The sequence below is a fragment of the Amphiura filiformis genome, chromosome 19 (genome assembly GCF_039555335.1).
Source record: "Amphiura filiformis chromosome 19, Afil_fr2py, whole genome shotgun sequence".
Classification (NCBI taxonomy): domain Eukaryota; kingdom Metazoa; phylum Echinodermata; class Ophiuroidea; order Amphilepidida; family Amphiuridae; genus Amphiura; species Amphiura filiformis.
In genome coordinates, this window is record NC_092646.1 from 55,096,247 (window position 1) to 55,107,752 (window position 11,506).

Consider the following 11,506-nt stretch of genomic DNA (forward strand, 5'->3'; position numbering starts at 1 on the left):
AAACCATTGATCATAAACTATCACACAATAGCCCTATTTAGCTTGTTATGACATGCAAATTTACAAAATGATCACATGCTTAGCGCGTGTTACTTAACGAACTTTCCAGAGTCAATGAATTATTTGGTATAGAAATAAAACACGATAATATTTATGCGCATTGCATGATCATAAACTATCACGCAATAGCCCTATTTAGCCATTTTCCCAAAGGGTCACATGCTTACTTAACGAACTTTCCAGAGCAATCAAAAATGTAATTTGGTTTAAATATGATTAAAATAAAAGAGTGGTGTGCGTTTATCAGTTTTAGGTTGTCCCATAAAAATGGCAGAATCGAAATGCGAAATAAAACAGAACAAACCACACTACATAATATAAGATATAGCGCACAGAAAGTATCCGAACATTAGAACAAACACTAAATCTAAGCTGCAAAATAAATAAGTCGATAGATGGAGAATTTTGTTCTGCCTACTTTGATACCTTATTCGGCACTATGCGATTTTATTCTAAGCTATACTCATATCATATAATGGTTGAGTTTCAAAATTGACAAATTTAGATAGTTCCCTCTTCAAGGCGATTTCTGCTACTTTTTGTTACGGGTTCAATACGAAGTGAACGCTCACTCCGCTGTGATTATGTGGGCTCAGTCGAAGAAAAGGTCAATGCAATGTTTTTACTGTTTTTGTAATCTATAGTAATACCAATGTTTCACAGAAAGCACCGAAAAATCACCCAAATTTGCCATAATTGGGCACTTAAAGGGTTGTTTCACCCAAATGCGCCCATGCAATTGGACACATTAGTCTCCACTGAAAATCCACTCTTCGATATACCAAAATCGCTGAAAAGGTATAGGCCCTACCTTCAACTCCCGGACACCAACACGGGCTCTGTGCTGGCACTCTGGTACCTGTACAAAACGGTTAAACCACACACAAAAAAATGAAGAGGAAGTCATTCTATATTATTTTATATTATCGCAACCAAATTTAATAGTCATAGGTCTATACCAGTAATGAACTTAATTCTTAGCTATACAGAAACTCGTTGGTTCATTGCTAAAATACAAAGGAGATTATTCTTCTAAACCAAGTATCCTGGAAACCTTTGATTTTGAACAAAATGTATGCACATGAATTGCATACAAGTCATTCTCTGTCAACAATTTACATATTATTTGTCAGTGGATTGCATGCAGTGAAATTCATATCATCTCAAAAAAAGGAACTAACCCCCCATAATTAATGGCCATTATTCAAAAAGTGGCTATTGTATTACAAATGTGTAAAATGCGTTGGAAACAGAATTTATTTCTGCGCATTTTGACACCTCATTTGATACGATAGCCCAGAAAACAATAAAACACCGGTCAATTTAATGTAGTGAGGTCATTTTGAAAGTTGCACTTACATACAAATTTTTACAATACAAAAACACTCGGATGTCATTTCTTTCCATTACACTGACTGCAAAATCAATAGAATTTACTGCAACTTTCAAATCTTGGGCTACATTGATTTAAATGTACGCTGTGATGTCAATATTTAGTCAATTGCTACAAATGAGGTGTCAAAATGTGCAGAAATAAATTCTGTTTCCGATGCATTTGATAGATTTGTAATACAATCATCCAATCATCAATTGTCATTATTGAAGGGGGGTTAGTTACTTTTTTTAGATGTTTATTTGCCCGATATAGTCCATTGAATATTCTGTAGGAACTTTTTGACATTGAAATAAGAAAACAATTGCGATTACATCGCAACAGGGCGCGGGCCGTAGCCACTTGCCCACACCTGATCTAAAGCAAGTTACAAGTAAACCGGTGCTTTTTTCTCATAAACATCTTTTGCATTTGCAACCCAACTATTACTATTAGCAACATGACGAAAGCAAGCTGTATTAACAACTTGTTCACACTCACTGCATCACCGTTCATTTTGTTGAATATACAAAATTGATGAAATATAAGTTTGAATTATTTTCGCCAAAAGCGCTCTACCTCATTGGCTCAAAACTAATCGTTCAGAGAAGTAGTATGAACTTAGCTTTAAAGTTCCCGGCGTATTGTCACCTAAATGTATAGATGACTCCATTTGAAATCCACACCCCTGTGTGGGAGATGAATGTCATGTCTTCCATAGAGGATGCATGGATTTCAACTGGAATACAGTAGTCCAACTTTGAAACAAAAAACTTCAGAACTTCTCAAGAACTTCCCTTTTGTCTATAATTACATTTCTTTCCATGTTTAATATGTGCTGTTTCAGTCAAAGCATGGTAAATATTATTACAAATCAGTATATCTGGCGGACATATATTTCAAATATTATTATGATAAAATTGATTTGATTTATAATCATTTTGATGCAACCACTGTGGCGCGTCAATGTCGAACTGCATTAAATACTCCCGGGGGGGTTCTTCGAAAAATTTTGTACGGGGGTGTGCCACGCAGACTTTCGGATGCTGACTTTCTCTATACCTACTTTTGGCTGTTTTTGCTACCCATCAGCATACCAATTTTCAAGAAAAAGCACCCAAAAAGCACCCAAATTTGCCATAATTGGGCGCTTTAAAGGCACTTTTTCCAAAATGCGCCCAATTGGGCGCATTGGTCTCCACTGAAAACCCACCCATCGATATACCAAAATCGCTGAAAAGGTACCCCAAAACCGTGGCACATCCCCGTATACCTTCAACCAGGAAGAACCCCCCCCCCCCGGGTAAATACTATAATTTGACATATTTTCTATATTAAATCCTTAAATAAGATCAACTTTGACCGATGGTTAAGCGCTTTTTTTACCAACGTAATCGGACTTTTTGACCCTGTTCCTATAGTGCTTTAATAGCAAAGAAAACAATTTACAAGCAACAATAAACAAACAAAATTATATGTACAAAACAAAAAACATGAGAAATCAATTATTACGGATTTAAATTGTTTAAGAGTATTAGAGTCTTTCATAATTATGATTAGGTAAGTTCAGAAGAAGCATAGCGCAAAGAGTCCATAAGAAGTAGTAACTTATGTTGCAAAAGTCAATAGAAGAATGATTCGATACTTAACAGGTAGTCAGTGATGTTTGCGAACCCGTTTGTGAAGCATAGGCATGACAAGAGTGATGTAATCCCAGGGATGAGTACGAGAAACAAGTACAGTAATAAAATATAACAAGTCCAAATAAGGTAATGTTTTCTATTAAAAAAAATTGTTACGAAATAGCTTGTAAGTCAAATTCGATAGGCCAAGGGTTGGTTGAAACTGTCTGGTTGTTACTTGTACTGGTTTCCATAATGTAAGTAACTTTTTTCCTCATACACTAGGCCCTATAAAAACATACACACCTATTAGTACCTTGTAAAAACGTTAAACTACGGACCTCATACATGTTATATAAATTAAACTCCTCAACAAAAGTTTGGAAAGTTTTTTTTCAAGCAACTGTATCTCAGATTATTTGTGACATATTCATATCGAGTTGCATATCAATGGAAAGCTAAGTTATGCATCTTTACATTGATGCCACATTTGAACCAATCACCTTTTTGTCATGTTTGTAGAGCTGAATACACGTCTTGTGAATATAGTGATGTCTTAACACAATGCGCCAAATTGACAACTGTTCAGCAAGCTGTATGATGCCATATCTTCGCAATCTTGGGCCTAAATGCAATACTCCATGATGACAACGCTCGCCCCCAGAGAACCAGGGTATTCAAAGACTACCTACAAACTATGGGAAGCTATGGAAGTAGGCCCAGAGAGAATGGAATGGCTTGCCATCAGCCCAGACCTCAACCCGACTGAACACTAATGTGACCAGCTTGGTCGTGCTGTGCGTACCAGAGTAGCCAATGAAACCACATTGAATGATCTGCGTCGAAGCCTGGTTGAAGAATGAAATGCCGTCCCACACAGCAACATGTGATCAGGCTGGTGAGCAGCACGAGGAGGAGTTGTCAGGCTATTGTGGCTGCGTATGATTTTTCAACCCGCTACTGAGGTTAGTAACAAGTGTTGTTTGAGCACAGAATAATGGTCAATTTTGCACGTTGTGTTTGCTTTCATTGATATGCAACACGATATGGACATAATGGGAGATATAGATGCTTGAAAAAACTTCCCAAACCTTTGTTGAGGAGTTTTTGGGTGTACAGGGCTACACTTTAAGCTATTTCTTCTACTAATTTCAAATATTTTATGCTAGATGTGTGCTTTCGCGGTGGTGGTGATCACTGACCGGATTGGCGCGTTTTCAGCCCAACTATGAAGAAAATAACGGCCAGAACATAACCTACGACAGCAACCCAACCGAGGGCAAACGACCATGAATAGTTGTATTCAAGCACACCACCGGTGTCGCCGAGGCTGCTGTTGACATCTCCCAGATATACGAATAGCCCGATTGCTAAGAAAATTCCTAGAACAGAGGAAAAACAAAAATATTATAAACGTCCGAAGATCATTAGCGCCAATCCGGCTTGAAATGTGTGTCTGTGTGTGAATTGGGCCCTGTCATCCCGGGATTGACGCCCATGCCGAAGACAAAGTAGCCCGTCTCGGACGTGCGGACGGACCGCTATTTTACACTATTAATTACCATAGCGATGGATCAAAACTATTTCTGAATGTACTATATTATGCTTGTGCATTGTACCATAGATTATCAAAGAATATGCATAAAGACCTGGATCGTGATAGAAATTTCACAAGTTATACCGAGTCCATGTACGTTTCACTCGCACCTGTACGATTAATGTCTTTGAAAAGAGCGGCATTGTATTCAATCTGTGATTGCACCGTAACACATACACAGGCATGGCAGGGAAAGAATGCAGCCTGCTTATGTTATAGTGCGGGGCAATACATTCAAAAATCGTTTTGACCCATTGCTATGGTAAATAATCCTGTTACATCACTAATTCCGAATAGGCTATTTACCTTGCAGAGCAGTTATTCCAGTTGCACCTTGGTTGCCTATCCCTCATACTTCTCAACGAAATATGCCACCAGAGCAGACGCCACTGCAAACACTGTTAGGATTATGGAAACTAATACCAGACCTTTGACTGCACCTTGTGATGACGAGCCTATAAAAAAAAAATGAGTAACTGTCACGGTTATGCCTACCGTAAAATAATTTCGAGACATGTTGGATTTTGGTCGCGTGTTTAAATCTAAACCACTTTGTACCCGACAAAATATTGCATAGGCCTACCTTATATTGCACACAGTCGTTATTCTTAGACCAAGTTATGGTATTTTGCTCTAGGAGGAATGCTGCTAATGTACATCTAGGCAAAATATTTAAATTACGAAAATGGGGCTGATGGCCAAAAAAGAAAAAAAAAGCCAGAGTAAAGTGTCCTTAAAATGACTAAGAACATGAAGAATGGGACACACAATTTTGGGGATGGAAATTTGGCTTTGCCCCTTCATACTAAAATCCTGGCTACGGTACTGGAAAGAACTACCAGCAATACATTTGACAATTGGTTAGGCTTACACATGGATGTAGGAATACATTCCATTTATACACGAACAGCATTTCAAAAACTAAAGGTGTTTTTCAATGGTAAATCCGAAAAACAGGTCCAGGCCAATTGGAAGTCTCTTTTTCGAAATATAAAATTCAAGTTTTAAAATCAGAAACACACCCAGGCTACGTAATGAACTTGAAAAGCAATTTATATCAGAATAATTATAAAACTTAATATACAGATATACCTGAATCATTCGGGGCGCAAACTTCGTCTCCCAAGAAAGTGACACATGATCTCCACAGCCCAGCATGTAAACCCGCACCTGCATCACCTGGGCTTATCTGAATCCAATACGTTGTACTAACGCATACCACATTTAGCACTGTTGCCAACACTGCAGTGCTTATTGCAGCTATAAACCAGCAACCCTTCATGGTGACGAACAATTGAATAATGTTCATGTACACTGTTTTACACTGATCAAGGAAGCAGGTACTACAATTAAAGACCAAATTAAAAAGACTATGACGTCATGTCAACTAGACCAAAAATGCCGCACTGCGCAGGTCAGCAACCAATAACTAATAATTACATTTGGCAAAAAGCACAGGCAATACCCAATAGTGCTCAAAGAGCACTAAATTAAAGGGAAACCCTGCATACAAAGCGAACAAAAAATAAACTGAAAAGCAAAAACAAAATAAAACAGACAGTAGTAGGGTAAGGGGCTTACTAGGACATTTCTGTGATTTTCTGTGTAAATCGCCCCCAACCCACCCAAATTACACATAAAATCACGGAAATGCTGTGTAACTGCTGTGTAAACCTCCACTCTTTAAATCACAGTAAAATCACAGAAACCTGTGTAACTTCTGTGATTTTTTATCCACCAATTCACCAGAATCTTAAACCTCCCCTCATTTTTCTGTGTAAAGAAAACACTCCCACATCGATTCCCAAAAATTTACACAAAAAAAACTCCTCCTCAAGCCAATACTTCAGTAGGGGTGCACCACTTTGATCCCCTTAAAAAAAATATTTATTCATTTAAGAAAAAAATATTTAGAAAAAATAAATATAATAAAAAAATGGAATCATTCAAAAATCATTACAACGTTAAAAAAGAAATAACTCTCGAATCAAAAGTAGAAAATAACCGTTTGTTCGTATTTTACAACAACCAGTGGGTTCAACTTAGTCAAAAAAATCCAAACAAATTTTACAAACCCGTAACATTGCAGAATCGTTATAATGTCGGTCTATGTAAAGAGTTGGGAATTCCGACAAATAAGGGTAAAAAATATAGTTCGGCTTATTACCAAAAAAATAGAGAGAAGTATTGTATGGCTTCAAAAAAATATTACGAAAAAATGAAATCCTCGCGATAATTTTGATATTACGAGGATTTTTTTTGTTGGAAAAATAAAAATCTATTTAAGAAAATAAAAAATTGTATATAATAAAAGAAGATGAGAAGAATACTAATATTTTCATCGTTCGCTGAATGGGAGCGTTTAAAAAAATCAAGAGTGAATATACGGTAGAGGATCTACGAGCCATTGCGAAAAATGCTGGCCTGCAAGGAGATTGGAGACACACCCGCAAAACCGATCTGATAAAATTCTTCAAGAAAACTATGTCTTAGATCAGCTGGATGCTCCGATACAAAATATCGATACGCCTATCCTTCAACCAACGCCGTACATGCCATCAACACAACCACAAGCGCAACAAAGACCACAACCGCAAGACTGGTCCTTTTGGACACACCTCAACCACCTTTGAGACGGACTAAATTTCAACGAAAAATTAAACAACTGTACAAGCAGAAAGAAAAACCTTTTGAAATTCAAGAAACCGAATCTGCTCTCAATCGATTTACTACTCAATACAAAATTGGTGGAAGATCACGTTATGAACCAAGAACCTTTTTAGCAGCAACTAAACAACCTGTTGTGAACCTTTTAACCAACAATCGTCAAACAAAGGTTGTGCTAGTTTTTCGCTGCATGATGGAAAAGACGAATCTCCAAACGGGAGAACTTATCATCAAAGAAGCCTCATTTACCCCCACTACGGATGTTAATCTGGAGGCAACTGATCTTGATGAATTATACAAAAGGTGGTCTGAAAGAATTTTGGAAAACATTGCGACATTTCAAAACAGTGGAAGCGGATGGGTATTCAAGTCCATCGTAGCTCTGGAGATTCATACCGTGAAGTATAAACCGATGAGTGGTTCGTCATACATTCCGCTTCCAAAAGATTTAGCCAAAAAGAAATCGATCATCAATCCTAAAAATGAGGACGACCAATGCTTCAAGTGGAGCGTCACCAGAGCTATACAACCAGTTAAAATTCATCCGGAGCGAATAGACAAAAAGCTAAAAGCAAAATCGGAAGAGCTCAACTGGGATGGTATCCCCTTTCCAACCTCCCTTAAAGATATTGACAAATTTGAGATGAATAATCCATCAATTTTTGCCAATGTTGCGGGATACGCCGAAAAAAATTCATCCGAGAGGTTGTACAAAAATGAAGTCTATCCGCTTAGAACGAGTCCTAACGCTAACAATCGAGAGCACGAAGTTGATCTTCTTTTATTATCGGGCAAAAATAAGGATGGCTATGACACCCAGCATTACTGTGTCATCAAAAGCTTGAGCAGACTTCTGCATGGACAAAATTATCAAAAACATGCGAAACGATATTACTGCAGAAACTGCTACTCTTCCTTTACTTCCCAAGAGCGTCTCGGCGTTCATAAAGACCTATGCAATCTGCATGAAACCGTGAAAATTGAAATGCCGGATCCAGAGAAGGATTCATCTCAGTATTTTAAACATCATTTCAAGTCTCAGAACGTTCCCTTTGTCGTGTACGCCGATTTTGAATCTTTTACAAAACCGATTCAAAGTTGTCAACCAAACCCAAAAGAGAGCTACACCAAAAAGTACCAGAAGCACGAACCCTCAGGCTTTTGTTATTACATCAAGTGTTTTGATGACTCTGTGTACACGCAAGAACCAGTCATTTTTACCAAGAAATCTGAGGATGATGATGTGGCTCAGATTTTGTGGAAACTCTAGAGAAAAACATCAAAGAGATCTATCAAGAATTCAAGTTCCAAAAGAAAATGATCTTCGGGGAGCAAGAGCGAGAGATCTTCAAAAAATCCACCCACTGTCACATCTGTAAGGATCCACTGACCTCCGATGATAAAGATAATTACAACGTCAGAGACCACTGCCACTTTACTGGAAAATTCAGAGGAGCTGCCCACAATATCTGTAATATGAATTATAGGAAACCAAAGTTTTTCCCGTGATTTTCCATAATCTAGCCGGATATGATGCTCATCTGTTCATCAAGAATCTTGGCAAGACCGAGGGAGAGATCGACTGTATTCCTTCCAATGAAGAGAAGTACATCTCATTCACCAAGAAGATATTGGTTGATACATTTACCAATAAGGAAGGAAAAGAAGTGGAAGTTAAGCGTGATCTTAGATTTATCGATAGTTTCAAATTCATGGCTGCTGGGTTGGGTAAACTCGTCGAAAATTTGGACTCATTTTCCGAAATTTCAAAATTTTTTGAAGAAGATCAGCTTAAGCTTCTCCTGAAAAAGGAGTATACCCTTATGATCACGTCAACTCTCTCAAGAAACTTCAGGAAACTAGTCTCCCTTCTAAAGAAGCGTTTTACTCCAAACTCAACGAATCAGAAATTTCTAACGAGGATTATCAGCACGCACAGAATGTTTGGAATGCCTTCGAGATGAAAACCATGAGGGAGTATCACGATCTGTATCTCAAGTCAGATGTTCTTCTTCTAGCGGATGTTTTGAGAGTTTTAGAAAAGTATGCTTGAAAAATTATCAGCTTGACCCCTGCTGGTACTACACAGCCCCAGGCCTATCCTATGACGCCATGTTGAAGAAAACAGGAATCAAACTAGATCTTTTAACGGATATTGATATGGCTCTGATGATCGAGAAGGGAATTAGAGGTGGGATATCCATGATTTCAACCAGATATTCAGAAGCAAATAACAAATACATGGGATCCGATTACGATCCGAGCAAGCCCTCCAAGTATATCCAATACCTTGACGCTAATAACCTTTATGGCTGGGCGATGAGTCAACCATTGCCAACCGGAGATTTCGAGTGGATGACTCCAAAACAGCTAGACTCTTGGGATGAAATCCCATGCATTCTTGAAGTGGATCTGGAATACCCTAAGAAGCTACACGACCTCCATAACGACTATCCCCTAGCTCCTGAGAGAGTCACCGTAAACAGGGTGGAAAAACTCATTCCAAATCTTGGAGATAAGAAAAAGTACGTCATTCACCACACGGCTTTGAAACAATGTCTAGACCTTGGACTCAAATTAACCAAGATCCACAGAGGAATCATATTTAATGAGAGTCCCTTTATGAAAAAGTACATCGATCTGAATACCGAGCTTCGCAAAAATGCAAACTCGGTAAAGCTCGGTATTCAGATCGATGTACGGGCCTGTGTCAGATGAAAACGACAATAGGCCGAATATAGAAAGATCTGGATACCTGGGCCTCATAGAAGAACAAATAATTAATAAATTGTGTTTTCAACTGATTGAGTGTCCAAAGTTAAAGAAGAAATAAAACAAACAAACAAACAAACAAACAAAATGTTCGCAGCAGTTGGTGCTAATTTGATGTGATCATATTGTTGTGTTTTGATTTTGAGGCACCGTTGTTATTTTGTATTTTGAACTTTATTTACATAGCTGCATAATTTCTGTACTGCCAAGAACTTATTTTCTCAGTGATCATAGGCCAATCCAAACATGCATTTAAGGATAAGATAATTACTTGTATGAATTTTGTGTAGGCCACCTACCGTAGGCCTACGTACATTACATGTTGCATGTCTATGGAGGGGTAAAGGGGGGGGTCAAAAAGTTTGTACCGGTATTTTAGCTTCGAACTGGTAATACGCATTATATTGAGTCTCACGAATATACAGGCCCGTAGCCAGGATTTATTTTTTCGGGGGGGGGGGGGGGCGCTGATTTTGAAAAAGTGGACCTTCAAAATTTGGACCTTTTTGGACTGGGGTGGTGGATTTGGACATTTTTGGACCAAAAAGGCATAAAAAACCTCTATTTTTTTGATCGCTACGCAAATGGGACTTTTCTGGTCAAAAAAGGGGACTTTTGGGGCCGTTTGGCTACGGGCGCGGCCTGCGCGAATCCTCCGGTTTATATAGCCCCCGGGTGGCACTTAACACGAATGACCATACGGCTATGCATGCTCCCCAGGAAAGACCCCCCCCCCCCTTTTTTTTTAGATTTCGCAGCTCCGAAAGACCCTCTATATTTGACCAAAATAGAGCTCCAAAAGACCCTTGATTAATACAGCTGAAGACCCCAAAATTGCTCATTCTCATATTTCTAGTTTTTTCTGGCGATTTTCAACCAAAAAGCCAAGAGTGACAGATAATTGATTTTGACTGTTCGCAGCTCTAAAAGTCCCATGTTTTACAGCTTTTTACTTGTTTGCACCCTGGTTCGCAGCTTTTACTGGTACGCGCTAGCTCCTAATTATTATATTAGGCCCCTACCCACCAAAATATTTTAGTGTGACCCCCCCCCCATATAGCCATCATGATAGGTCCGCTAATTAAAAATTCACCCACTGAAACACAGAACTAACAGTGGAATATCATAAAACTAATTAATATATTGATTACTTCCATGGCTTAATGCACTGCCTTCTCAATCATATATAGGGCCTATTATATATCCCAAAATTGATATTAAAGCTACAACGCCAGTTGACTAATACGCCGTTACCATGACAACGATTAAGGCATACAACAAAACAAATCTTTACCATGGTCATGAGGTGGAAATAACGCTATCCCGTGATTCTCCGCGGTTAGACTATCTCCATGGAGCTCTTTCTTCCATCCCGGCCCACTCGCAGGCCCGTACGCAAGGGGGGGGGGGTACCGT

The 11,506-nt window shown here is 38.6% G+C and overlaps 1 long non-coding RNA gene across 1 annotated transcript; it reads right to left on the reverse strand.

Annotated features, from left to right (window-relative positions):
• Window positions 1-973: 973 nt before the first annotated feature.
• On the reverse strand, window positions 974-5,964 carry LOC140141512 (uncharacterized). The gene is made up of 3 exons (XR_011857426.1): window positions 5,744-5,964; window positions 4,958-5,106; window positions 974-4,436 (listed from the first exon to the last, which is right to left on the reverse strand). It is a non-coding gene; the product is annotated as an uncharacterized lncRNA (long non-coding RNA).
• Window positions 5,965-11,506: the final 5,542 nt, after the last annotated feature.